Below are 26,117 nucleotides of genomic sequence, written 5' to 3' on the forward strand. Positions count from 1 at the left end.
AAAATTAGATCTGCGAAGTTGCATGAAATTTGCTTGGTCCCTTGGAAACAATCCCTCATAGCCTTTAACAATCGGAACTCTAAAAAAAGGAATGATTAATTTCAGTGCAGATATTTTTTTGCAGGAATCAGAAAGGGCTTACCGGTCAGAGAGTGTAAAATAGGTTCTTGAGAAGAAAATGGATCCATGAGTCAAACTCCGCATTTCGTCCACCTTACAAAAAAAATTCTTCCTACTCGTGGTTGTAGTATAGGTCCATACAGGTTGCCTTGTACCTACAAACTACAATATTGAACGATCGTGCAGCAATCGAATCGCATTTTCCTCAGTCGGATTATCAAAACACAGAACTGATTAACCTTATCAAAATGACACAGCCGTGAGGTTTCTTATGCGCAGTAACTCTGCCCCTTTTTCGAGAATTCATACGTGCGTCACGAAACTAACGTGCACTAGAAGATGTACACTTTAGAAACGTAAGTGCGCACCCCATTTGCAGCGAATCGAGCAGGTACATGAAGGTAGCTTTATTATACGGATAAAAATAATATCACCGCTTTTTGAGGAACTTGCGAATGGGCAGTCTCTATCCAGCAGAGTAGCAAGGTAATGTTACGGCATTTTATTGCGACAGCGTTAAATAGCTCGTTTTACAGAAACTCCGGTGTCGACGTTGGTGTCGTTGGTTGTGAGCGAAAAATCAGCGTTGTTCTTGAGTGGAAATTTGAGATAGATGTAAATAAATGAATAATAAAAATCTTCGACCCGAGTGAGAATCGAAACCAGGCCTTCTAAAATGCAATCAGACGTTCTAGCATGGAGCCACGGCAATGCTTGTAACTTCTTCATAAAGAAGAAAAAGCTGTAAGGAAGTCACGTTTTGCCTGGAGCCTCCTTAACGCATGTACATTGCGTGGCAGAATTGTAGAATCGCGCCATGTGTCAAAACGAGTGAATTTCACAACTAGTGCTTGCTTTAACGCTGACCATCCGCTACAGCGTGTGCAGATGCGCAGGTGCGCGTGGCACCTTATGGACCAGTAGGGGGTACTTCGCCCAATCGCAAAAGGAAGAATTACGGCGTAGTGGGCACTTAGCGACTGCACATGCAGTAGGCACTCCCGGATAGCTTTAACGGCCAATGTTACGCGCACAGACGTTTCTTTCCTTGCAGCACTGTTAGGTGTATAGCGAGAAGCAAACCCAGTTTAGCAGTTGAGAAGGCGATACTCACGGGTCCCGATTGCGCTATTGCAGGTCATCATTTATGTAAAAGTAACTTCTTTAGCATGCACACATCACAAAGCTTGCTTTTCAGTGACTGCCACTGCCGAAATGGCTCAGTTCTCGAACACGCCACATTAGAACACCACCGCTTTCTACAAGTATGACAGATAGTCCACATTAGAACACCACCGCTTTCTACAAGTATGGCAGATAGTCTTGTCCATTGCACGGCCTCAACTCTTCGGAATTTTCCAGTGGATGGATTCGAAGTACTCCGCAAAGCTGCTTCCATCATGGTTTTTGTCGCACCTTTACTTCACAATAGGCTCCCAGTGCCGTAGGCCGGCCAGTCCCTGCTGTCGGAGCGAACAGCAGCAGCCCGACATTGCCCTTTTCGTAACTGCCTCTTCGGCCACGTAGATCACTCTGATGCGTACGTGACGTGTGCAACGGAGGTGCGCAGTAAAGCACAATATGTGCTAGAAACTTTTATATAGTAAAAAAGATCAGTGGCGTACATCCGGATCTTGCGCAAGCCTTTCGCGCGACGAGCCGAGTCCAATAAACAACCGATTGCTCTCCTGCTCATCTGGCGAGCTGTAGCTACGGAGTACAAGCCGTACATGGCCATTCTGTTAAATCGCCGCACGTAGGAAACTAGGCTGCCCTGCCGCTCCTGGAGGCCTTTCGGCGGACTGAAAGAAGCTGTACTTGTGCAAAAGCAACACACACGTGCTTACTGAATACTGAAACACTTGCACAAGGCAACGACACTGTTTGATATTGGTTCTGGCAGTTTCCACGGACTATGTAACATGACCGCCAAATGACGCTTCGGCGTTTACCTCGAATGCACTGAGAAGCACAACGACTCGAGATGTAGAGGCGTTGTTGACAGCGACACAAGAATCGAAATTCACGAATACTGTTTCAGATCACTTCGCCGAATATCGACTGAGTGAATTCACAGGAAACAGTGATGGAAACTGGAAATGAAAGTTTCGTAAAGAACACAGAGTTACAAATAACCTCAATAATTTCTTTTTCACTTCTTATATAAGCGAAAAAAAAACCGGTTAGCTCACTTTGAACGTCACATTAAATGTGGTGCCGTTTGTTTTTATACCGTAATATGTACTTCTCAAAAGCCAAGTCTTTGAAGACGGCCACGGAGAATCCTAGATTCCAGACGCGGTGGTGCAATTTAAACAACAGGTATATAGTTATGATGACGCTCATATTTGCGTTTTGAGAATTTATGCTGTCTAGTTTCTCGCATGTGTTTAAATAGTAAATCAGTATTGAGAAATGCATTCTTTATATGCGAAAATTATTGCCATTCATAGGGAAATAGTCCATTCGCTGCGCACAGACATGCAAAAAAGCGCAGTGAGGGCTCGTGGGTAGAGCTTATATTTATTATTAGGTTATAAGCCGCAATACTTGCAATCTTATTTGTGCTTTGTAGGACACGCCCGTTGTCCACAACACACCGAGTGTTGTGTGCGCCGCGTGTGCGATTGGAGAAGCTTCAGATACAGAAGAAAACTCTACAAGATATGACAATGCTACCATGGCTGTTTTGGAAACGTGTTAGTGAATTCACTGAAGGAAAGCAGAAACTTTGTTACATATTACTAGTGAAAATAAAATAGTCACAAAGAAAGGCGCGCACAGGACGACCGCTAGATTTTATCTGAATTTTTATTTTTTGCGGAACTAAAAATTGACTTAAAAGTCTAGCGGTCTTCTGGCGTGCATCATTCTTTGTGCTTGTTTTATTTTAGCTAGTAATATGTATTCTGCTCAAAACCAACTAGCACTACTTTCAGCTTTGACAGAAACGTCATTGCTAAGTACATAAAAAAATAAAAGGTTTCACTGTGTCGTTCTCGTATTGTGTTGCTGCAGTGACTGTAAAACAGTTCAGCAGAAAAAGTTCAATATTCTTTTCCGCTTGTTTTTCTCGTGCGAGTTTGTTGGTCACCATGAAAAAAGGAAAACACGCAGAAAATTATTTAGCTATTGCAAAGAGTAACTGGTTAACATCATCTAACCTGGCTAACTGGTTAACAACTCCTTATCTGTTAGAGCCACCGAAGGATGACTGATGCATTTCTTTGCACACCTATTGATAAGTGTGCAAAGTGCTCGTGTGTCTCTTTCATGTCCTTGTCTTTTGTGCGCGCTAAAAAAAGTTTAAATATGGATATTTTTATCGTGTTTCATTTCAAGAAGAAGTTGACAACCCGGAAAACCGACGTCATGCAACGTGACCATTATTGTGCATCTCTGACATCGATTCCAAATTAAAGATGTGTTGAAATTTTGCGAAGAACGAAAAGAGCGGCTACCGTAGCTGCTTATATTAACGCAAGTGGTCCTTGAGGTGGCAGCTTCATGGGCGAGCATGGAATGGGCATTCAAAGCTCTGAAGTTTATTTTATCAGAATAGTGGTCTCGCATATTATTCGATGGCGTGATGACTGAAATATGATGCTCACTTTCTGACGCAAAGCATTGCGCTTGCCCAGATAATTCGTAATAATATGATAGGAATATAAATGACATTATCGATCATTATTTTCATTGCGAACTTGTTCTATTGAAATAAATACCCTAGCTGTACTGCGATGCGGCCTAGTTGGAATAAATTCATCTCGAAAATATTTTTACGCCCGAAGTGAGGGTTTGGGGTTTATGGACAGAAGGCTTGGATGGCAAGACCGCACAGGACGAAGATGATGATGATGACGATGTGCCTCTACACATGGCTCATACCCACACTGGGGGATTGGCCAAGAATTGAGAGATCTTCTTTTCAAGCCCCACACACTTCTTCCTCTTCTTGGTCCGGCACATACACGGCGTAATATTTCCCCCTTCGCAGACGAAGCGCACGGCGCGTGTTAGGAATCGTCCCGTCGACTAAAAGGTTTCAGGCGAGCCACATGGGTGACCTCAGTCTTTGTAGATTGTCTCCCACTAACTGTCAGTCGTGCTATTCTACAGTCCACTGCACTGAGGCGCTCAAGGACAAAGAATGGGCCGGCGTAGTTGGCGAGAAGTTTTTTGGACAAGCCACGCTTGCGCAGAGGCTTCCATACGAGCACAAGGTCTCCCGGTTCATAAGTGACGTGCCGGTGCTTGCTGTCGCAGCGGAGGCTTCGATCGGTCTTGTGATGCTATGGTACGCAGGCGGGCAAGACGGCGAGATTCTTCAGCGAGACAGAGAGTTTCGGCTAAAGAAACATCGTCATTATCAGAGAACGAAAAGTTAGTATCGAGGGTATAACGAGGGGGTCGAACATAAAGAAGAAAGAAAGGGCTGTAGCTGCTGGTCTCCTGTTGGGAAGTATTGAAAGCCTACGTGATGAAAGGTAAAACGTCGTCCCAGTTATGGTTAGACGCCACGTACATTGACAACATATTCACCAGTGTCCGGTTTGTTCGTTCGGTAAGGCCATTCGTCTGTGGATGGTAAGGCGTCGAATGTCGAAGTTCTGAGCCACACATACGGAGGAGTTCCTCGACAACGTCTGCCGTAAACTGACGTCCGCGGTCACTTATTATGACGAGAGGAGCTCCGTGGCGCAGTATAATCGAGTGCAGAAGGAAGGAGGAGACTTGCCCAGCAGTCGCAGATGGCAGGACGGCCATCTCGAAGTAGCAAGTAAGATAATCGGTGCACACTACAATCGATATCTTGCCTTTCGATGAGCGCGGAAAAGGGCCCACGAGTTCAATGCCAACTTGCTCAAATGGAGCACTGGGAGGCGTCACAGGCTGTAGGAGTCCGGCTGGCGCTGTCGTGACTGATTTGTGCGCCTGGCATTGAGTACAACCGTCCACGTCCTGCTCAACTGATTGGCGCATGCGTGGCCAGTAAAAGCGCTCCTGTGTACGATGGAGTGTTCGCGTCATTCCCAGGTGGCCCGAAGTTGCGTTGTCATGCATGGCGCGCAGGACAGAGGAAGGTAGCGTATCCGGAACCACGGCAGGAAGCGGGAGCCCATGGCCGAGAAGGTCTTCTTGTAAAGCAGTCCTTCACGAACGCAAAAGCGGCCTTCCGAAGTGGAAGCTCGAGCGTCAGCAAATAACGGCTCCAAGCTGACGTCGTTCCGCTGCTCAATTTCAAAGGTGGCCTTGTCGGGGAACATTGTTGTCACTGACGCAATTACGTGATTGAAATTGTCGGCATCGCAAACTGTCGCATCAAGCGGCGTACGGGAAAGGCAATCAACGTCAGCGTGTTTCTTGCCGCTCTTGTACAATACCGTAAGGTCATACTCTTGCAAGCGTAGGGCCCAGCGTGCAACTCGGCCGGATGGATCGCGAAGGCTTGCAAGCCAGCACAAGGAATGATGATCCGTGACCACTTGGAAGGGACGACCGTACAGGTATGAGCGGAATCGCTGAACAGCGAAGACAAGTGCCAGACATTCTTTCTCAGTCACTGTGTAATTGTGTTCCGGCTTACTTAAAGTTCTACTGGCATATGCAAAGACGTGTTCTTTTTCATTGGAGCGTTGTACTAGAACTGCACCTATGCCAATTCTGCTGGCGTCAGTACGAACTTCAGACGCCACAGAAGGATCAAAATGCCGGAGAATAGGCGGCGACGTGAGTAGGAACTTCAGTTGGGTGAAGGAAGTCTCGCAGTCATGTGTCCATTCAAAACTAGCACCTTGACGAAGCAGGCTGGTGAAGGGGAAGGCAACTTTAGTAAAGGCAGGAATAAATCGGCGAAAATACGAGAACAGGCCTAAGAAGCTAAGAAGCTCCTTCGTTGAGCGAGGTGGTTTAAACTCTTTCACGGCCATTGTCTTGTTTGGGTTAGGCCTGATGCCATCATTGTTGACGAGGTGTCCAAACACCAAGGTTTGTCGCTCGCCGAAACGACACTTCTTCGCATTAAGAACCAGGCCCGCTTTTCTAATGCATTCCAGAGCAACGTCCACTCGTTCGTTATGTTCACTAAATGTGCGCCCGAAAATCACAATGTCATCGAGATAACACATACAGATGTTCCATTTTAGGCCACGCAGAATAGTATCCATGAACCTTTCGAATGTGACGGGAGTGTTACATAACGCAAACGGTATCACGTTAAATTCATAGCGTCCGTCCGGGGTTCTGAAAGCTGTTTTTCCTTGTCCATTGAATGCATAGGTATCTGCCAGTAGCCTGAGCGTAAATCTATAGACGAAAAGTGGGACGCCGAATGTAGACAGTCCAAGGCGTCATCAATTGATGGGAGAGGGTAAACATCTTTCTTGATGACGGTATTCAAAAGGCGATAGTCGACACAGAATCTCCAGCTACCGTCCTTCTTTTTCACAAGAATCACTGGAGTTGCCCAAGGACTCGATGGTTCTTGGATGACGCCCTTCTGCAGCATTTCACGCACTTGGTCGTCTTTTATCTTGCGCTCGGACGGCGATACTCGGTACAGTTTTTGTCAGATTGGCTGTGCTTCTCCTGTATTTACCCTGTGGCTGTGCTTCTCCTGTATTTATCCTGTGGCGTGTACGAGACGCGGGGATCGAAGGCGAATCGTCACTCTGTGAAAAATCGAAAATCGGCAAGTACTTTAGCAGAACGTCTAGAAGTATACGGCGCTTGTCGGGAGTCAGTGACTTGTCGACCATAGGTGAAATTCACAAATCGTCTGAGCAAGCGTTCACTTGGTCATCACGTCGAACGTTACTGAGGACAGCTACTATCGTCGGCGAGTATTCTTTGAATGAAGCGAGCTTAAGTCCTCCTGGTAGTAACACCCGTTCATTTGAACAATTTATGGTCCTATGTTCCGTACACCCTTTCCTCACTGAGACTATGCAATGGGGTACCAACGTGTTCTTCTTAATGCAACCTAAATGGAAAGGTTCCACCATCGCGTCGAAGCTGGTATCGTTGCCGTAAATAGGCGAAGGAACTGCGGGAACGCATACAGCACAGAATGCCGGGAAAACGATATCTTCGTAGACTCGGAGCGCACCGTGTTCCCTGCCCGAATTCTCCATAAGTCCATCAGGAACAGTGTCACTTATGAACACCTCGCCGTTTCTAGAATCAACAGCGGTCACACACATTCGCAGGAAATGCCAAGAATTATGTCGTGCGGGCTCCGTGAAAGAATCGTGAATTCTGTCGCAAACACTTGGTCACTCAGTGACACTGCCGCGGTATAAGCACCAATAGGACACGGCGAGTTGCTACCCACGCCGCAGAATGTTGTCGCTTTTTCCCACGAAAACATCACTTTGCGTCCCAAACGACATTTGAATGCAGCACTCATGATCGACACGGTCGCACCAATGTCCACCAAGGCCATTGTATCTACACCGTCAACAAAATCTTGCACTTTCTTCTTAAACAGAAACACCGGTAGAGGTATCTCTTCTTGCAGCAAGTCACCAGCGACCTCACCCCCATCGGCCGTGCTGTCTAGTTTTCCTGATGTGGTGACGAGGAGCGGCGAGGAGGCGACGGAGTCCGGCGCAGTCGAGGTGCTGGAAGTGGTGTCACACTGCGGTCGGAGGCAGGAGAACGGTTGCGAAAGGGTCCCTGCCAAAAGCTGCTCTTGGGTCGTGGTTGGGAGGTCCAGCATTCCTCAAAAGGTGGGATACCAGTCTGCTGCGTACAGGGTGGCGGCCGTTCATAGCGTGGTATTCGCGAGTGATCGCAGTACCTTGATATGTCACCGGTCACACCTCAGTTGTAGCACACGGGAGCTGGGCGTAGTCGTCGCTGCCCTTCGACGTGTTCCGGCTCGTTGGCATGATCATTTGCGTAAGTTCGACGCTCCACATAATCGTTCGTTGGTCGGCGGTATGGGCGTTCGGTGCGGAAGAGCTGAGGGTACAGTGATCTCTGGTAGTAAGTCGTGCTTGAGCGATGGATAGGCCGGGATTCTGCAACCTCCGCTGCGTTGACGGACGGATTCTCGAAATCCTCAAGCTGCGGGATAGCCACATCTTGTGGGAAATAGCATCGAGAGGTGCCAGCCACTTCACGCGTCATGCTTTCATGTTTGCATAGCTCTTCCCGAACGATCTGACGGATGGTTGTAGCAAGGTCAACAGCTGGTGTAGTTTCTCCACTGGCCACCCTGGTGGCATTGGCCAGACGACCAAACTTTGGCGTTATTTTGCGCTGCTTCAACGTCTCAAATGTCCGACAGTGGCGAATGATATCTGACACTGAAGTTAGGCTTTCTTTGCTTATGAGAAAGATATAGACATTCTCTGCAATGCCTTTCAATAAATGTCCCACCTTGTCTTCTTCGGACATGCTGGAATCTGCTTGCCTACAGAGCCTCAAAATCTCCTCTGTATACATTGTACATGTCTCTCCGGGTAACTGAGCCCTTTGTGCAAGAATCTGCTCAGCAAGTTTCTTTTTCACAGGCGTGTTACTGAAACACTTCTCTTCAACAAAGCGTTCCCATGTCGTCAATAGGTCTTCATGGTTCTCGTACCAGACGAGTGCAACATCGCTAAGGTAAAAAACCACGTGAGGTAGCTGGGAGGCAGCGTCCCATTTGTTGTAGTGCCTTGCCCGTTTGTAGTGCTTGAGCCATGCGGCCAAGTCTTCGTTAGCCTTCCCGGAGAAGGGCCGCGGCTCTTTGCGATGCGGCCAAGAACTGCTGGGGGCTGGTTCCCGAGTGTCTGTGTCGTCAGTCATGATGGACATGCAAGGAGGCAGGCCGGCGAGGCGACAGCTTCGGCGAAGTCCGAAGGGTAGCAGTTCCGTCGTTGGTTGTCTTACCCAGCACCTCCACCACTCTGGTACGCCCGCAGAAGGGTTTGGGGTTTATTGACGGATGGCTTGAACGGCAAGGCCGCACAGGACGAAGCTGATGATGATGATGATGACCTTTATAAATTGCTCGCACCCACTCTGGGGGATGAAGCTGCCGAGAGATCTTCTTTTCAACCTCCACACACTTCTTCCTCTTCTTAGTCCGGCACATACGCGGCGTAATAATATTAGTGCCAAAAGAGAGAGACAAAGCGCTCGTCTTCTTGTTGCTCTTGGCTATCCCTGTGTTTAAGCGCATATATTGTAAAGATAAATAAAAAGCATTACAAACCATTTCGGAACAATTTTTTTTGTTCGGCAAAACGAGCGGAACGGAACTTTTTTCGGTGTAACGAGGCTAAAATAAGATGAAAAACATCCCTTTCCAAAACCGTGCATCTTAAGAGGTATCTCAGTGGGCTGAATGTTCGACTGTGAAGGCGAAACTTTAGGGACCAACATTTACCCGGTAAGGTGTAAATGTGGGCAAAATGGTAATCAGTTGAGGTGTGTCTGTGGAGACTAATAGCTAGCTTGTAGCAATAACACCATGACGGCTAACTGTTAAACCAAGAGCCGTCATTTCTAAAAGAGATTAATGTTCGTGTCAGCCCCATTAGTCTCCAATGGGATGAAACACATACTTTTAACGCCATTTTCGCGTGGAGTGCGCACACCAAATGTTCTCTTCGACGGTACTTACAAAACTATCGTGGTGTTCACCCATAACGCAGCTAGCAATGCGCTTCATCGCGCCTTAGGTCTCCTTAGACTCAGTGCTAGTAGTCATTTGGTAGCTGTCAGCATTTCAAGTTGATGCTACGCTCCGGAAACCGCGTTCCCTGCTCGAGTATAAAAGCTGATTGCCAGGGGATACTGTAAGAGCGGCAAGCATACGAGGAGTTCGCGTGCGGTGGTGTACCTTGCGATAGCTCTGAGTGCCATCACGTGCAACGCATAGCTGAAAATATCTCTTTTCTTGGCATGATGTGCCATAATAGTTTTCATCGCACCTTCGGTTATGTTTTAATTCTACATCTCCATAGTGATCCTTTTGCAATATTTATTACAAATAACGTCCCGCGACTCTGACTTGTGAGCGCGTTGCGTTGACGCTTCGGAGCAAACATAGCAGTAACGAGATCACTATAGAAGCTCTGGCAATACCAGAAATAAGCCCAGTGATAAGTCCACCAGCAAATGGCGAGCTCGCCACCATGATGACACGGCAAGGTATGCTCCCGGCTGATGCACGTACAGAAGCGACAACATTCTGGGAGGACGAGATCAGTGTATTAATAGGATCAGACATCTACTGGGACGTGGCAACCGGACAGATAACACGGCTTTCCCCTCGGATAACGGCGGCAGAAACCCTTTCTGGATGGACCATTCAGGGTACTCTGAGCAACCTATCGCAAGGATCGAGAACGCGAGCTACTTCTCTCTTCATTGCTGTCGAAGAAGCCACCGAAAGCGATACCGCCCTGGACATGCGAATTGCCAACTTATGGTGCATCGACTCTTCAGGGGTGCAAGACAGTCCTGACGGCAACCAAAGCGACAGCATCGCCGTTGAATTGTTCGAAAGTGATGTGTCCAAGAAAGGAGAGCGCTACTAGGTTCCCCTTCTTCTTCGGGAGCCAGGTCTGGAAACCGGGCAAAGCAACTACGACCTCGCTAAACAGCGGCTCCTGATGCAGCTCCGTCACTTCCGACAGCAACCAGATCTTCTGGTTCGTTATGACGACACCATCAAGGCATACTTCAACGAATCCCACGCAGAACGAGTTCCAGACAACGACACGGTGCCCAAGCCCAACACGTACTACATGCCGTATCATGGAGTAATTCGTCGTGATGCCGTCACCGACAAGCTTCGAGTTGTTTTTGACGCGTCATCTCACGCTCCCGATCAGCCATCCTTGAACAACGTGCTCACGAAAGGGCCCAAAATGAATGCCGACTTACTCAAACTTTTGCTCAACTTCAGAATGCATGCAGTAATTATGGTGGCTGACATTAAGAAGGCGTACCTTCAAATCAGCATTCGCCCGGAAGACAGAGATGCGCTGCGCTTCCTATGGGTTGCTCATCTCCCGACGGAACACGAACCATTTCCGCCAATCATTCACTGGCGAATGACCCGCGTGCCCTTCGGCGCTAAGTCCAGCCCCTTTCTCCTAGCAGCAACGTTACATCACCATTTCCGAGTCTCCGAAGAGCGATTCCCCGACACAGTGGAATGCCTCCGACAGTCATTTTACGTCGATGATTTAGTGGTCGGTGCGGACAACCTGCAGACGGCTCAACGGATTTACTCGGAGGCGAGAATCATTCTAGCGGACGCCGGCATGGAGCTTTGTAAGTGGGCATCAAACAGCTCCTTGCTAAGAGAACAGTTCCAGACGGACCGATTATCATTGGAAGATGAAGGCGGCGATCCACGTACACTGAAGGTCCTCGGGCTTTGCTGGGAAAGAGACAATGATTCCGTTATCGTGAGCACCGACCACGTCATCAAATTTGTATCAACCATGCCCACCACAAAACGAACAACGCTCCAAGGATTCGCTAGCTTGTACGATCCTCTCGGCTTCCTCACGCCGTTCACTGTTCGAGCTAAACTGATTTTCCAAGATCTCTGGAAAATGAAGCATCCTTGGCATGGCCCACTACCGCAAGAACAGCTAACAGCATGGAACGCCTGGTGTTCCGAGCTCCCGACGCTAAGCGAGGTTCGCCTGCCACGACAAGTCAACAGGGCGCTGGGGCATCCAATTAAAACTACTGAGCTACACGTCTTCGCAGATGCTAGCATGCGGGCGTACGGTGTAGCTGTCTACGTGTCTGCTGAGTCAATGCACTCGCAAGAACGCAGTACTTACCTTCTTATGAGCAAGGGGCGAATTGCACCACTCAAAGCTATTTCTCTGCCTCGGTTGGAACTGCTAGCCTGTGTTACAGCGGCCCGCGTCTACAACCACATCAAGAACATACCATGTTTCCAAAAGACAAAACCGTTTTTTTGGACTGACTCCCAGATTGCCATCCATTGGATGTCACAAGATCCAGGGCGGCGCGACGTCTACGTCAGAAACCGACTGGCAGAAATACAGCAGCATACAGCGGGCCACAAGTGGCAGCACTGCAAAGGCAAGGAAAATCCGGCGGACCTACTGACAAGAGGTATCGCAGCGGGCGCGCTTCTTCGCTCATCTCTATGATGGAGAGGTCCTTCATGGCTCTCTATTCCCAAGCACGCCTGGGAGAATGACGGGAGGTGCCCATAGCCCATCTTAACCGCTGAAGAAGTAGTACCTGAGGCCGAATGCGTCGTCAACCTCGCCCAACAACAAGCATTACTCAAGGTCACCGACTACAGCCGGTACTCACGTCTTCTTCGAGTAACGGCGTGGATCTACCGTTTCATCTCGGGCGTTACCATCACCGCTCTTCGCGACCACGCCGCGCAACGGTTCCTAACGCAGCAACACGGCGAGCGTCGACAGTCGGACCGCTAAATGCCCAAGAAATCGCACGAGCTGAACATTACTGGATCAAGCAAGTCCAGCATTCGCACTTTCCTGACGACCTTGCAGCACTGTCGGCTGGAAAATCGGTGCCCACTTCCCCCCATCTCCTGCTTCTGCGTCCGTTCATCGATGACGACGGACTCGTACGCGTTGGAGGGCGCCTCCAACTTCTGCCCGGCACCATGTCTCTCCGCCACCCTATCGTGCTTCCTGGTGGCGACGCTGTCATTGAGTTGCTGATTCGTTCCACTCACGAGCGAATGCTTCACTCAAGTGTCGAGCACACACTCACCGAATTGCGTGAGTGCTTCTGGGTGCTGAGAGGTCGCAGAACCGTAAGGTCCGCATTAAGAGGCTGTCTGAGGTGCCGACGACGCAAGATTGCCCTGGAATCAGCACCCACAGCGCCATTACCAAAAGACCGAATTACTGAAGCAAGCCCATTTGCGGTTGTCGGAGTGGACATCTGCGGACCACTTTATTGCCATGCAGCGAAGCGGACTGGCTCTAAAGCCTACATAGTCATCTTCTCATGTGCTGTAACACGGGCTCTACACCTAGTACTCAAAACGGACACGACTGCCATCAGCTTTGTCGCAGCATTCCGGCGTTTTATCTCCCGTCGTGGAATACCGTCCACCATATACTCGGATAACGCACTGGTCTTCCATCACAGCGCAAGAGAGCTCGGAAATCACGCAACTTCCTGTCTGGAAGACTTCTGCAGCGACCATCGCATCGAGTGGAAGTTCAGTGTCGAGCGAGCCCCTTGGTGGGGTGGATGGTGGGAGCGACTCGTACGCATCACCAAGAACACGTTGAAACGAGGGCTGGGTCGCAGCCATCTGTCCTTCGAAGAAATTTCGATGGTCCTCTGCGAGGTGGAAGCGAACATCAACAGCCGCCCGCTGACTTATCTATCTGCTGATCCCGACGACCCAAGCCCACTGACACCTTCCAACTTCCTGCTCGGCAAACGTGCAACATGCTTGCCGCAAGATTTCGGCGCCGCAATCCCTCAGTCAACGGCCGTCAATTTGCGACGTCGAGTTCTACATCGACAAGCGCTGACAGACCATCTGTGGAAGCGCTGGCGAAAGGAGTACCTGTTGCTTCTGCGACCGGCCCACGAAGCGGCACCCAAGACACCACCACGGCTTCAGGTCGGCGACATCGTCCTGGTACACGACGACTCACCACCAATAATGTGGAAGATGGCTCGAGTGACCGAATTGCTACCGGGTCGCGACAACATCGCACGAGGGTGCTGCCTGAGGTTGGCGTCGGGCTCCATAATTAAACGTCCCGTCCAGAAAGTTTACCTGCTCGAAGCAGGCAGCGCATCATAAGTTTGTCGGCCGCGGGAGTGTGTTACAAATAAAAGAGAACGAAGGGGCGAGGCTCACGAGCAACTGCCACGGGCGCTGGCACGCTCAGTTGGTTCTAATCCTTCGATACAACCAGACGGCCGGGTTCTGTTTCTCTCTTCGTCTATTCGTTGCAATATTTTTGACGCTTTGATTTTCTCTTCTTGCCTCTGAGCACATGCTGTGCACTATTTTAAACGGACTACTAGAAAAAGTTCGGCAGATCCCACGCGTTGTGGGAATCGGTTTCATACGAAGCAGTCAACGAGTACTTCTATGCGGTATTTTGTGGTTTTGAGCCAAGAGTTACGAGGTGGATCGACGTGTTCTTGTAAGCGTATTAGCTGTGTGTGCATCATGGGATTTCCGGGCATGTCGACAACGCTGGCGTTTAAAGGGCAACTCGTGGTGCTACGTAACGTCAGCACCAGGCCTATAGCCAGGAATTTTTTTCGGGTGGGGACCCACTTGCTGAAAGGCTTGAGCATTTGAGAAAAACGCCTATTTTCATTGTTTATTTTCGCTAAAACACCATGTATCATAAAAATTTCGGGCGGCCCCCCCCCTGGCTACGGGCCTGGTCAGCACTCACGTTTGAGTACATACGTCAGTATTATCGAAACTAAGTGCACTTTATGGCGCAATCATGTGAATATCAACCGTAACTTTCGTTAATGTATTCCTCCGGGCTCGAGCAATGCTTCAATATAGCTCGCTGAGTCTTAGGAATACAAATGTAATGTTTATTACACTGTTGTAAAAGCGGACCCAACACAACCACGCGTCCGATTTTGCGACCTGGTCCGATTTTAAGACCGCCGTCATAACAGCGCTCATGCGAACGAGCTCAGCAAGCCGGCGAATTTTTCACAAGTTATATTGAAGACGTCCTGGACTTGTGTAAGAAAGCCAGCGGAACCATGTCTGAGTCTGACAAGATCCGCCCGTAATGAATGGCATTGACGACGATGCCTTCACCATGCTGCGCGCCAAAAACCCTGGCACAGTGTCCGAGGTCATAACGCTGTGCCAGAGCTAAGAGGAGCTCCGCCGGCAGCGTTCGATCACTCGTCGCTCCCCATCACGAGACGCAGAGCTTGCTGGCTTGGCGGCAGTGTCTGACCACGCCGCGTTGCTGGCAGAAGTCGTCATTCGTGTGCGTGGAAATTGCACGCAAGTTCTCTCTCCTGGCCTTTGCTCACCCGCCGCGCGTTCAACATTCGTTGACCACCCTTCTTCCTCCACTCCGCCAAGCGATTGAGCAGGAAATTGCAGAGGTCGTGCCTGAGTACCACCCGCAACCTCCGGCTCCTGCGCCCCAGAATTATGCTCAGGTTGTCGCAGGACGCCCCGAGTAATTCCTGCGTCTGCCCCAATGAGTTACGCCCAAGCCGCCGCTAAACCTCCGTTTTTTTAGCGGGTATGCCGGCTACATATCCTGACGCCATTCATGGGTCCCGACTGCAGCCCACCATGCAGTCATTTCAGCAGCCGACCCGCCAATCGCGCTCTGAGATATGGGCGGGACCTACCCCGGCGAACCGATGGCGCACCCCCGACAACTGGCCCATCTCCTTTGCTTGCGGTTACGCCGGTCACGTGATACGTTATTGCCAACGCGTGCAGCCGCCTCGAGTCGCGCCACCTGTGACCAGCCAGTGAAGCCGTGCGTTCTACGACCCACCTCCACCTATGCCACCGACGTCGCGCCCACCACCATCTATTTGCAGCTCTCCGTCTCCACGACGTCGCTCACTGTCACCCATGCGGCCACGTTCAGTCGAACGAGGGCGGGAAAACTAGTCGTCGCAGTCCAGAAGGCAAGGTCTGCGACGTTGTCGAACTGAGAAAGCCCTCCGCGAAGTCCATGGAATGTAATCGACGTGTGTCTGAACGGTGTTCGCGCATCAGCCCTTATCGATACTGTAGCCGCTGTATACGTTGTGGACGGACAATTTTGCCGCTTACTCCGAAAAGTGAGGACGCCACTTTCAGGGATGTCTCTCCGTACTGCCAGCTGTCAGAGTATTCATCCTACAGCACTATGCACAGCTCGCGTCGTCATTCAGGACGTTCTGTACGACGTCAACTTCATTATAATTGCAGCATGCTCTCACGACATCATCCTGGGATGGGATTTTCTCTCCCGCCACGACGCCGTAATCCGTTGCGCACCAGTCGAAATCAAACGCTCATCGTTCTCACATTTGACTCCGGCAGACAGCCCACCGGCAGTGAGTAAGATCCTCGTCAAAGACGATACCAAAGTGCCTCCAAACTCGTCAACGGCTGTGTCGGTCTACTGCGCCGGTATCTCCGACGCCATTGCACTCATTTCGCCATCTGCCCGCCTCTACACTAGGAGAGGGTTGCTGGTACCTTTCGCGACCGTGCGAGTCACTCAGGGCAGCACCGCTATTTTTCTTACCAACCCATCCCCGTACATTGTTACGTTGGTTCGACTTCAACCAGTTGAAGACGCCCAAGTTCTGGATGCACCCAATGACTCGCACTGTACCAAATCCCGTACCATCAGTGCTGTTTCCACGTCTGATTCGTCACCCGCTTATGTATTTGGTCCCTCCATTGCTGCAAACCTTACGTCGGTCCAGCGTTCCCAGCTTCCATGTTTGTTGGATGAATTTCGTCATTCTTTCGATGTCGGGGAAACCTCCCTCGACCGCACGTCCGCTGTTACGCATCGCATCGACACTGGCGCCCACCGATACTGCGGCAACGTCCATATCGCGTGTCTACCGCAGAACGTCGGGTAATTATTGAGCAAGTGGACGATATGCTTCGACTCGATGTCATTCGGCCCTCCGACAGCCCATGGGCGTCTCCTTTTGTTCTCGTTGCGAAGAAGGACGGTTCTGTGCGGTTCTGTGTGGACTACTGAAAGCTCAACAAGATCACCCGCAAGGGTGTTTAGCACTGCCGAGAATCGACGACGCGATTGACAGCCTTCAAGCAGCAGGATTCTTTTCATCTCTCGATTTGCGCTAGGGGTACTGGCAAGTACCGATGGCTGATGACGCTCGACCGAAGACAGCCTTTGTCACGCCCGACGGCTTGTACGAGTTCAACGTCATCCCGTTTGGTCTGTGTTATGCGCCCGCGACATTCGAGCGCATGATGGACACCGTTCTGCGCAACTTGAAATGGCACACGTGCCTGTGTTACCTGGACGACGTCGTCGTCTTCGCTCCGGACGTCTCCACGCATCTCCAACGTCTGCGGCATGTTTTGACACGTTTGGGCAACGCCGACCTCCAACTAAATCTGAAGAAGCGCCGATTTACGGCACGGCAGCTGACAATCCTCGGCTACGTTGTGTCCAAGGACGGGGTCCGTCCCGATCCGGCCACGCTTCGGGCCGTGGCCGAATTTCCCAAACCTACGTCCGTCAAATAACTGCGCAGTTTTGTAGGACTGTATTCATACTTTCGACGCTTTATACGAAACTTTGCCACTATCATATAGCCACTGACGAAGCTACTTGGAAGTAACGGAACTCTAAATTCGTGGTCGTCCGAGTGTGACGACGCGTTCGCAAAGCTCCGTCGTTTGTTGACGTCCCTTTCCATACTACGCCACTACGATCCTACGACCCCAACGGAGGTACGGACGGACGCCAGCGGTGTAGGCCTCGGCGCTGTCCTTCCTCAGCGCAAACCACGGTTCTCCAGATATGTTGTGTCATAAGCGAGCCGTACGCTTACTAGAGCTGAGACAAATTACACTGTCACGGAAAAAGAGTGCCTGGCGATCATCTGGGCCCTTCCAAAGTTCCGACTTTATTTGTATTGTAGTCCATTTGATGTCGTCAACGACCATCATGCACTATGCTGGCTGTCGTCATTGAAGGATCCCTCAGGCCGTCTCGCCCGCTGGGCACTTCGCCTGCAAGACTACGACAACCGCGTGCTGTACCTGAACGGACGCCAGAATGCTGACGCCGAAGCCCTCTCGCGCTCCCCCTTGCCTGAGGACAATGCTCCTGCTCAGTATCTCACATAGCTGTTGCTTCAATCGACGTTCACACCATCGCTACCGCACAGCGCAAGTATAAATGGATCACCTCGCTGATCTACTTGCTCACTGATCTGTCGGCCACACCATCCACTCCCGCGTTGCGTCGTCAAGCCCACCATTTTGCCATTCGTGACGACCTACTGCACCGGCGCAGTTACAAAGCCGACGGCCGCCAGTGGCTGCTAGTGACAACCCGCAGTCTGCGTTCTGAAATATGCGAGTCCTTCCACTCTGACCCGCAATGCGCGCACTCTGGGGTATCCAAAACTTACCACCGAATTGGCCAACGATACTTCTGGCGGGGGATGTATCGCTACGTGCAAACGTTCGTTCGCTCCTGCCGCGATTGCCAACGCCGAAAACCTTCAACGCACGTGTCGCCAGCCGTCCTACAACCGTTAACTTGACCCAACCGTCCGTTTGGGCGCGTGGGCATCGATTTGTCTGGAACACTTCCTCTTACGTCGCCTGGCAACTGCTGGGCCATCGTCGCTGTTGACCACCTAACGCGATACGCCGAAACCGCCGCCCTTCCAGCGGCTACAGCGCGCGATGTTGCCTCCTTCCTGCTACATCGATTCATGCTGCGTCACGTCCACCCCAGGAGCTTCTCAACGATCGAGGCCGTGTCTTCTTGTCGGAAGTCGTCGAAGCCATTCTCAAAGAGTACCATGCTGTTCACCGCAAAACTACAGCTAACCACCCGCAGACGAATGGTCTAACCGAACGCTTTAACCGCACGCTCGGCGACATGCTCTCAATGTACGTCGCCGTCGATCACACAAATTGGGATGCCATTCTGCCCTTCGTCACCTACGTCTATAACACCGCCCCTCAGAGCACTACTGGTTTTTCACCGTTCTTCTTACAGTACGGAAGGCACCAGTCGCACACCATCCACACGATACTTCCATACAAGACGGATCCATCGGAGTGTGCGCCTATTTCTGACACAGCCAGGATTGCAGAAGAGTGTCGCGAGCTTACCAAGACCTTTACGACGCTTCAACAAGAGCGGCAGAAGAGCATTCCTGATGACACCACCACTTATGCGCCCACATTCCTCCCAACGTCTTGTAGAGATCCTACTCTCAACGGAATGTCCATTATTCAGCTACGCTTACACACAGCTAGCTGATCTGAGGCTTCCCGCTGCTGAAGGCCTTTACGGGCATATTGGCCACATTTCTGGCAAATATACTGTTTGTGCCAACCTTCGTCACCTTTTACGTCTTCCAACCTCTACTGTTATCCAAGTTTTGAGATTTGCAATGGTTGTTCTGCCTCCAGTGGTAATGGAAGTCTAATCGATGCGCATTTATGTGCAACATGATATGTAATATGTCTTAACGTTCTCTTTATCGCGACAAATACTGCCAGACTGTACCGTAATCTTATGACATTAAATAGTTGACCACTGCTACTGCATATCCCATGATACAGACGCTTTGTTCAATAAACACTAGTGCAGGCACATGCAAATGAGTGACGCTTGTGCAGGTGCAATTCAGGAATGACGTAATAAAGTTACCTGTCTTATATCCGGTTTTGATGACCAGAGCGGCCGTTTTTGAGAATGCCGTTAGACATTGTCACACTTGCCAAAAGGAAAACGAGCACAAACAGCAGCTTTTCCGCCATGTCTTTGCTAGAATATTCCTAGCTGCTAAAATAAACGCAGAGTTTGTCGGTCGTGTATCCCGCAACTTTCGAAATAGGACGTATGAACAGCGGCACGATATTCACGGATTGTTCAGAAAATATAAGAGACGTTTTAGCCGTGGCCGAGTTATATTTCCAACGACACAATGCAATGCGCGTTTATTTAAAGGAAGCACAAGAACTCTGCGGTATGTCATTGTCCAAAAGCTGTTGACAAACAGCTTTTACATGTTGCGATATATTGTGTTTTTCATGGCTTTCATTCCATATGAATTTTCTCCAGGATGCATTTTCTCCAGGAGAACAGAACAAGGAACTAGAGCAAACTAGTGCTTCCAACCACTCGGTGCGAGGTGCTCCTATGGCTGGCTGAAATATCTGCACATGTAATATGGTCAGCACTTCGACAGAATAACATTCTAACAATAATGTGTCGACAGAATAACATTCCAACAATAATGTGTCGTATGACGACGACATTCTATTTTACGTCATACGTGTTGGGGTTAATTTATTAGCGAATCAAGAATGCCTGATCTTGTGCCTGAGTTTCTGTAATGTTTTAACTGCCGGCTACGCTTTCAAGCCGCGAGGCTCAGTACCGGCTTTTGGCCCTGTGGAAGCTGATAGGCTTCGTATCGCATGCCTAAGCGAAAAGTCCCTGAAATGTGCTCCTACGCGCCTAGTGATCTTCTCGGCATTGATCCCTCGTCCTGTCCACACGTGATCCCCCGGTGCAATGATGATAGTGGCATTTTGATGTTGCAAACGAAAGCTGCTTTACATGAATGCGACAGTGAATTGTACACGTTCTCAGATGTGGCTTGAGGTCGTTTTAAGAAGCCGTGCGGGGTGAACTCTCCTCTAAATCTGTTCACCAACGTCCTGAGGAACCATTTTAGGACATATTATTTTGTTAACGATGCAGCGACTAACAATCTATATAGGCACCGTCCACTGACCAGAGCGAGCTGCGTTGCTCGTTGTGGGCCGTCTCAAGTTGGCTGACATTAACCGCTAGGGGCAGGTAGAAAACAGACGCTCACACGCGTCCCTTTTCTGGCCCGGCCGCAGTCTGCACACTCATGCAGAGGCGGAGAGACGCGCATCGCATTTGATTTTGTGCCTGGGCCGTCTCAACGTTGCTTTCTTTATCCGCTAGGCTGTGTGTTCTGGCGCTGCAGTCACACGTGGGAACTCGACTGCACGGTGCTTATTGAAACGAATACTGAGCTCTGGATGTATGCTCGATTGCAAAGAAAGATGTGCCGCTTGCTTGCAATTGTTAAGGGCCCCTAAACCACCCTGAAGTCGAAATTTAGTTGCGGCGTTGCAGTTGTGCGCGAGTCTACAGCGAACGCGTTCGTCGGCTCGTCCGTCCACCTCTGCGAATGCCCTTCCTCAGCGTCCGAGGTGAAAACGCAAGGAGCGCGCGTATCTGCTAGCAGAGGAGAACGGGAGCGCGAGTGTCTGTTGGTGGTTTAAGGGCCTGGCGTTTTATTTCCACAGAGACGAAGGTATAGAGCTTCGCGGTAAAAGCTCATTCAAATTACCCCAACAAAACGCATCTGATGCTTTGGCCAGAGCCTTCGATGACTCGAAGTGATGGCTCCCATTTGCTATTGTGATATCAGTTATATGAACACTCTCGGCTGGTTATTGCCGCCGCCGTTATGTCCCGAATTTGCATATGTATATTTGCATATATTAAATGAAAGCCACAAAAAATCAGAACAAAAAAATTCCGAAGCGCGCCACCGAGATTTCAACCTGCGACCCCTCGCTCCGCAGCCCGCCGCTGGCACAGTGATGAAACATGCTAGGAGGCTAGAACTACTTTGTATTTTTGCTCACATACCGTTTGTACTTAAACACAATTGTGGATTTTTTACAGCCTTAATAATTTTGCGCTGAAGATTGCATGTAAATGCCTGTATCGCAGCTAATCATGCCACCCAGTAATTATAAACTAAGAAGAAATAAAAGAATAAACAAAAATTCTAAAACTATGTTCGAGTAAGCACAGTCTGTGGATTGCAATAAAGCAAACAGCATAAAAATCGGTCTAGCCGTAGTCGTGCTATGCTTTCCTCAAGCGAAGTGGCAGGCAAAAAACACTCTGTTGAGAAAATGGACAACAACGTTTTGGTTGCAATTGACCTTATGCTAAAGTGTGCCAGGACAGTAACAATTCGTGTCCTTGCCAGGAGGCAATCTTTTGGGCCTCCACTTCTTTATTTCGCCCGATTAAGGAAGTTTATTCTGTCTATCATTTACCGCAGACGCGTTTGTGCAGCCCCCTAGAACGCGAAAGCGCCAGGCTGCGTTTAAAAATCGGGCATGTTGGACTATATCGGTACCTTTGCGGCCGCGGAACATATCGTCAGGAGGCCTAAATAGTGGTGCATTAGTGTTTTGATGCTTTGCGTTCACGCCTGTCAACTACTAACGCCTAAAGATTCCTTTTCTTGTGCGATAGACCACACCCACGCCGCAGAGCCGACGCCTTCTATATAGTCCGTAGCTCACGGCGACTTCGCATCGAACTATACCGCAGACGAATTTTATCGCACTAACTTTTTCTAAGTGAAACGAGAACGCTCTTCCGCTAGTGGGGACATCAGACGCTCTTTTATCGAAACGGGACCAGGAACGCGCGTTCACGAAGCTCGGGTCTGAGCGGAGCGGCGCGAAAGGAAGCGTCGGCAGATCGTATCCGAAGCCGGTAAAGCGGCACTCGCGTGTCACCTGATATGTAGTAATCGTTTAATGATAGAGCACGATGGATTACACGGCTCTCGGTTTATTACCGTCCTGTGTGCCAGACGTGTGGTGTAGGCAGTACAACACACGTCTGGTGTAGGCAGTACACCACACGTGTGGGAAGCAGTACATTTGGCAATACGGGCGATTCCTCAATGACCGGCTACGTGAACACCACAATAATGTAAAAAATGGCACCGGTGGGTTTCCTTCCTTTGCTCTGTGTACGGTTGCTTCACGCGATCTCCCTTCCTTTGCTCTGTGTACGGTTGCTTCACGCGGAAGAACGCAGCTAATTCGCGAAGTGACAGAGGCAGAGGCGATTATAAAATTAGGTGATTTGTGCGTTAGTTCACCATCACTGGCGCTCACCGATAAGGAGCTTGTGTTCCTGAGATCTTCTAACGCGTAACTATTTGTTTCACTCCATGCGCGGTCCTTTTCGCGTCGCGTTCATTTGCGCGCATGCGTGATGTATACTGTGGTGATATATGTGACGGTTCAAGGATGAATGGGGAAAAGGAAGAGGAGGAAGACGAGGAGTTAGATTAAACTGGTGTTCTGACTGACGCCATGTCTCGTCCGTTACCCCCGAGAGAGCGTCAACTTATTGGGACAATAGTAGAGGCGCAGTTTGCTGACGTGCACAATGTCAGTAGTTCTGCTTAACGGTGCCACGCATCGATCTATCTCATAGTTCACAGGAGACACTCTACGAAGGATCGTGTAAGGCCCTTCCATGGCGGAGCTGAGCTTTCCTTTGTTTGGGTGCCAAGGTGTTTCGTAGAGCACCAGTTCGCCAGGTTGAAGATCTTGTGGTAGGAATTTTTTGTCGTAGATGATCTTGTTCTTCTCATGGCGTGTTCTTGACTGCACTTTTCCTTGCTTCTTGCACACTTTCCATCGGCGTGTCTAAAATGGTATCGTATGAAGGTATTCCATACATCAGGTAGGATGGTGGATATCGGGTTACTTCATGTGGAGTTCTATTGTATTCCTGGACAACGTCCGAAAGATGTTTGACCCAAGACTTGTGCGGCTGCTCATTCATTTCGCACTTCAACCGGGTTACAATAGTCTGATTCGTACGTTCGTTCATGCCATTACATTGAGGGTGTTGTGAGGACGTGAACAATTTGTGGACATTGTTGCGTTTTAGGAATTGCTTGAGCTTGCCAGCAGTGAAAGCTGGCCCACGATCAGAGAGGAACTTCTTTGGCTTCTCTGCAGCGAAGATGGTAGCGAGGCACGAAATGTATGCGTCACAAGTTTCATTTTCGTGGGGAAACGCCCAGACATACCGCGTAGCGTGGTCGATTTCCAAGTGAATAAACTTCTTCGTGGAGCCGTATCCAGAAAAGCCACCTATAGTGTCCATTGCTACAAGATCGAAGGGCTGTTCTGCAGGTGGTGGCGACTCGAGTGATCCGAATCTCTTGGCTTTAGGCTTCTTGCAGCGCTGACATATGTCACAGTGGCGGACGTACGACGAAACGTCTGTGATGATTTCCGGCCAATAGTAGTACGGTGACAACAACCCGAGAGTTTTCTTTACTCCGACATGTCCGAACTGGCAGTGTGCTTTCTGCAGAAGGCCCAGTCGGAGCTTGTGAGGCACGTACACTTTGCGAATTCCTTTACGTGTCACGATATTGACCCCGTTTTCAGTGGTGTACTTGCAGCGAGGACGGTCATCCTGGTAACCTTGAAGTTCTGGTAATGAAAGGAGTTGAACCACAGGACTCCAAGAAAATGCATCCGCTTCGATGTTTTCGCTGCCTTTTTGATGTCGAATGTTGACGTCATACATAGACAGCTTCAGAGACCATCGAAAAAGACGGCCCTGGGGATTTTTTATGTTTTTGAGCCATTGTAAGGCAGCGTGATTGGTGACAACAGTGAATGGTCTTCCATGGAGATAGCAGTGCCATTTCTCAACAGCGTCAACTATAGCGACACATTCAAGCTCTGTGATGGCATAATTTAATTCGTGTGTGAGTAGCTTGCGCGAGTGATAAGCGACAGGGTGTTCTTTACGATCACTATCTCGTTGCTTCAGGACTGCCCCGATGCCGACGTTAGATGCGTCGCAATAAAGAATGCACGGTTTCTCGCACGAAAATATTCGTAATATTGGCTCTTCGGTGAGACGATTTTTCATTTCCTCAAAAGCTTGTTCGCATGAGGAATCCCATTCCCATGGCGTGTCCTTCTTCAACAGTTTTGTAAGTGGGTAAACTATGTCACTGAAATGCGGTATAAACTGGCGGTAAACGTTGGTGGTGCCAAGAAAACGCTGCAGCTCTTTCGGAGATTTTGGTCTTGCGAATCGCAATACTGCTTCTATATTGCTTCGTTTTGGCGATACTCTACCGTTCGACACTCTGTGACCCAGATATTCAATAGAAGCTTGGGCAAAGTGGCACTTTTTCAGTTTCAGTTTTATGTTCTCCGTTTTTAGAGCTTGCAGTAGAGCTTGTAGATGCAGTAGGTGCTCAGAAAATGTGTCGGAGAAGACTACGATATCATCAAAGTAATTAACGACATTTTTCAAGTTACGTTTTCTGATCACTGATTTTACAGCTCTTTCGAATGTAGCGGGAGCATTTCTCAAACCGAACGGCATAACAAGCCATTCATAATGGCCGTTTGGCGTGACGAAAGCTGTTTTTGGGATGTCCTCTGGGTTCATTTTAACGTGCCAATAGCCTGAGGTAATATCCAATGTAGAAAAATATTTCGATTTTCCCAGGTAGTCCAGCACATCATCTACGCGCGGAATAGGTTGGTAGTCGGGCACAGTGACAGCATTAAGCTTTCGATAATCAATGCATAAACGCGTACGCCCTTCGCCTTTTTTCTCCGCAAGAATGACAGGAGCTGCGTATGGTGAAAAAGAGGGACGCACCACGCCTTGCTTCAGCAGTAGGTCCACTTGCCCGACAATTTCCTATTTGTCTGCCGGGGAGCATCGATATGGTGGTCTGTGAATAGGGACGTTGTTGCTGAGGACAATGCGATGTTGTTCATCCGCAATACATCCGAAGTCCATCTGAGACTTTGAGAAAATGTCCTCGTAACTGTGAAGGACATCTCTCAAAGCAGCTTGTTGTGACGGTGAAAGGTAGTACGTGACGTCAATGGACTGGAGCGGGGTTGTACCAGCACTGAAGACACACTTTTGATTTTCAAAGGGGTTGTGTAGAGCTTCGTCGTCTTGAAGCAAAGTCATGGTATTCAAGTTGAGCGAAAGGTTGAAAAAGGAGGCGTTGTCCAGGCCTAGCAAGAATTCAGTCTTCATGCCTTGGAGAACGTGTGCTTGGACTGCCCGCTTTATCTTCCCTATTTCCAATTGTATGTGTACGCGGCCCAAAGTTTTTGTCGTTGAGGACTTGTTGGACACTGATGCATGGATCCTTGAGCAATCGCAGCTTGAGTTCTCTGAACACAGCGTCACTGATACAGGTAATAGTGGCTCCTGTATCTAGAGTTGCGTTCACCAAGTGTCCGTTCACAAGCGCACCAAAACGTATCAGTGCAGCTTTGGGCCGCCCTCTTCGTTTCCCTGGTCGTCAGCTAGAGCAGACACCATTTCACGACGAGGGCACTCATTGTGCCAGTGAAACTGATTTGGCAAACCAGCAGATGAACACCGTCGGCACTCACTGCGCGGGGTGCGCGTCGATCCTGCAGTCCATCGTCGCGTAGGATGAGGCTCCCG

At 49.6% G+C, this 26,117-nt stretch overlaps 1 long non-coding RNA gene across 1 annotated transcript; it reads right to left on the reverse strand.

Moving 5' to 3' along the window:
- LOC125760396 (uncharacterized) lies at positions 1-19,762 on the reverse strand. The gene is made up of 3 exons (XR_007417973.1): positions 19,503-19,762; positions 143-282; positions 1-79 (listed from the first exon to the last, which is right to left on the reverse strand). It is a non-coding gene; the product is annotated as an uncharacterized LOC125760396 (long non-coding RNA).
- Between the last annotated feature and the right edge of the window lie 6,355 nt (positions 19,763-26,117).

Source organism: Rhipicephalus sanguineus, chromosome 11 (assembly GCF_013339695.2).
Source record: "Rhipicephalus sanguineus isolate Rsan-2018 chromosome 11, BIME_Rsan_1.4, whole genome shotgun sequence".
Classification (NCBI taxonomy): Eukaryota; Metazoa; Arthropoda; class Arachnida; order Ixodida; family Ixodidae; genus Rhipicephalus; species Rhipicephalus sanguineus.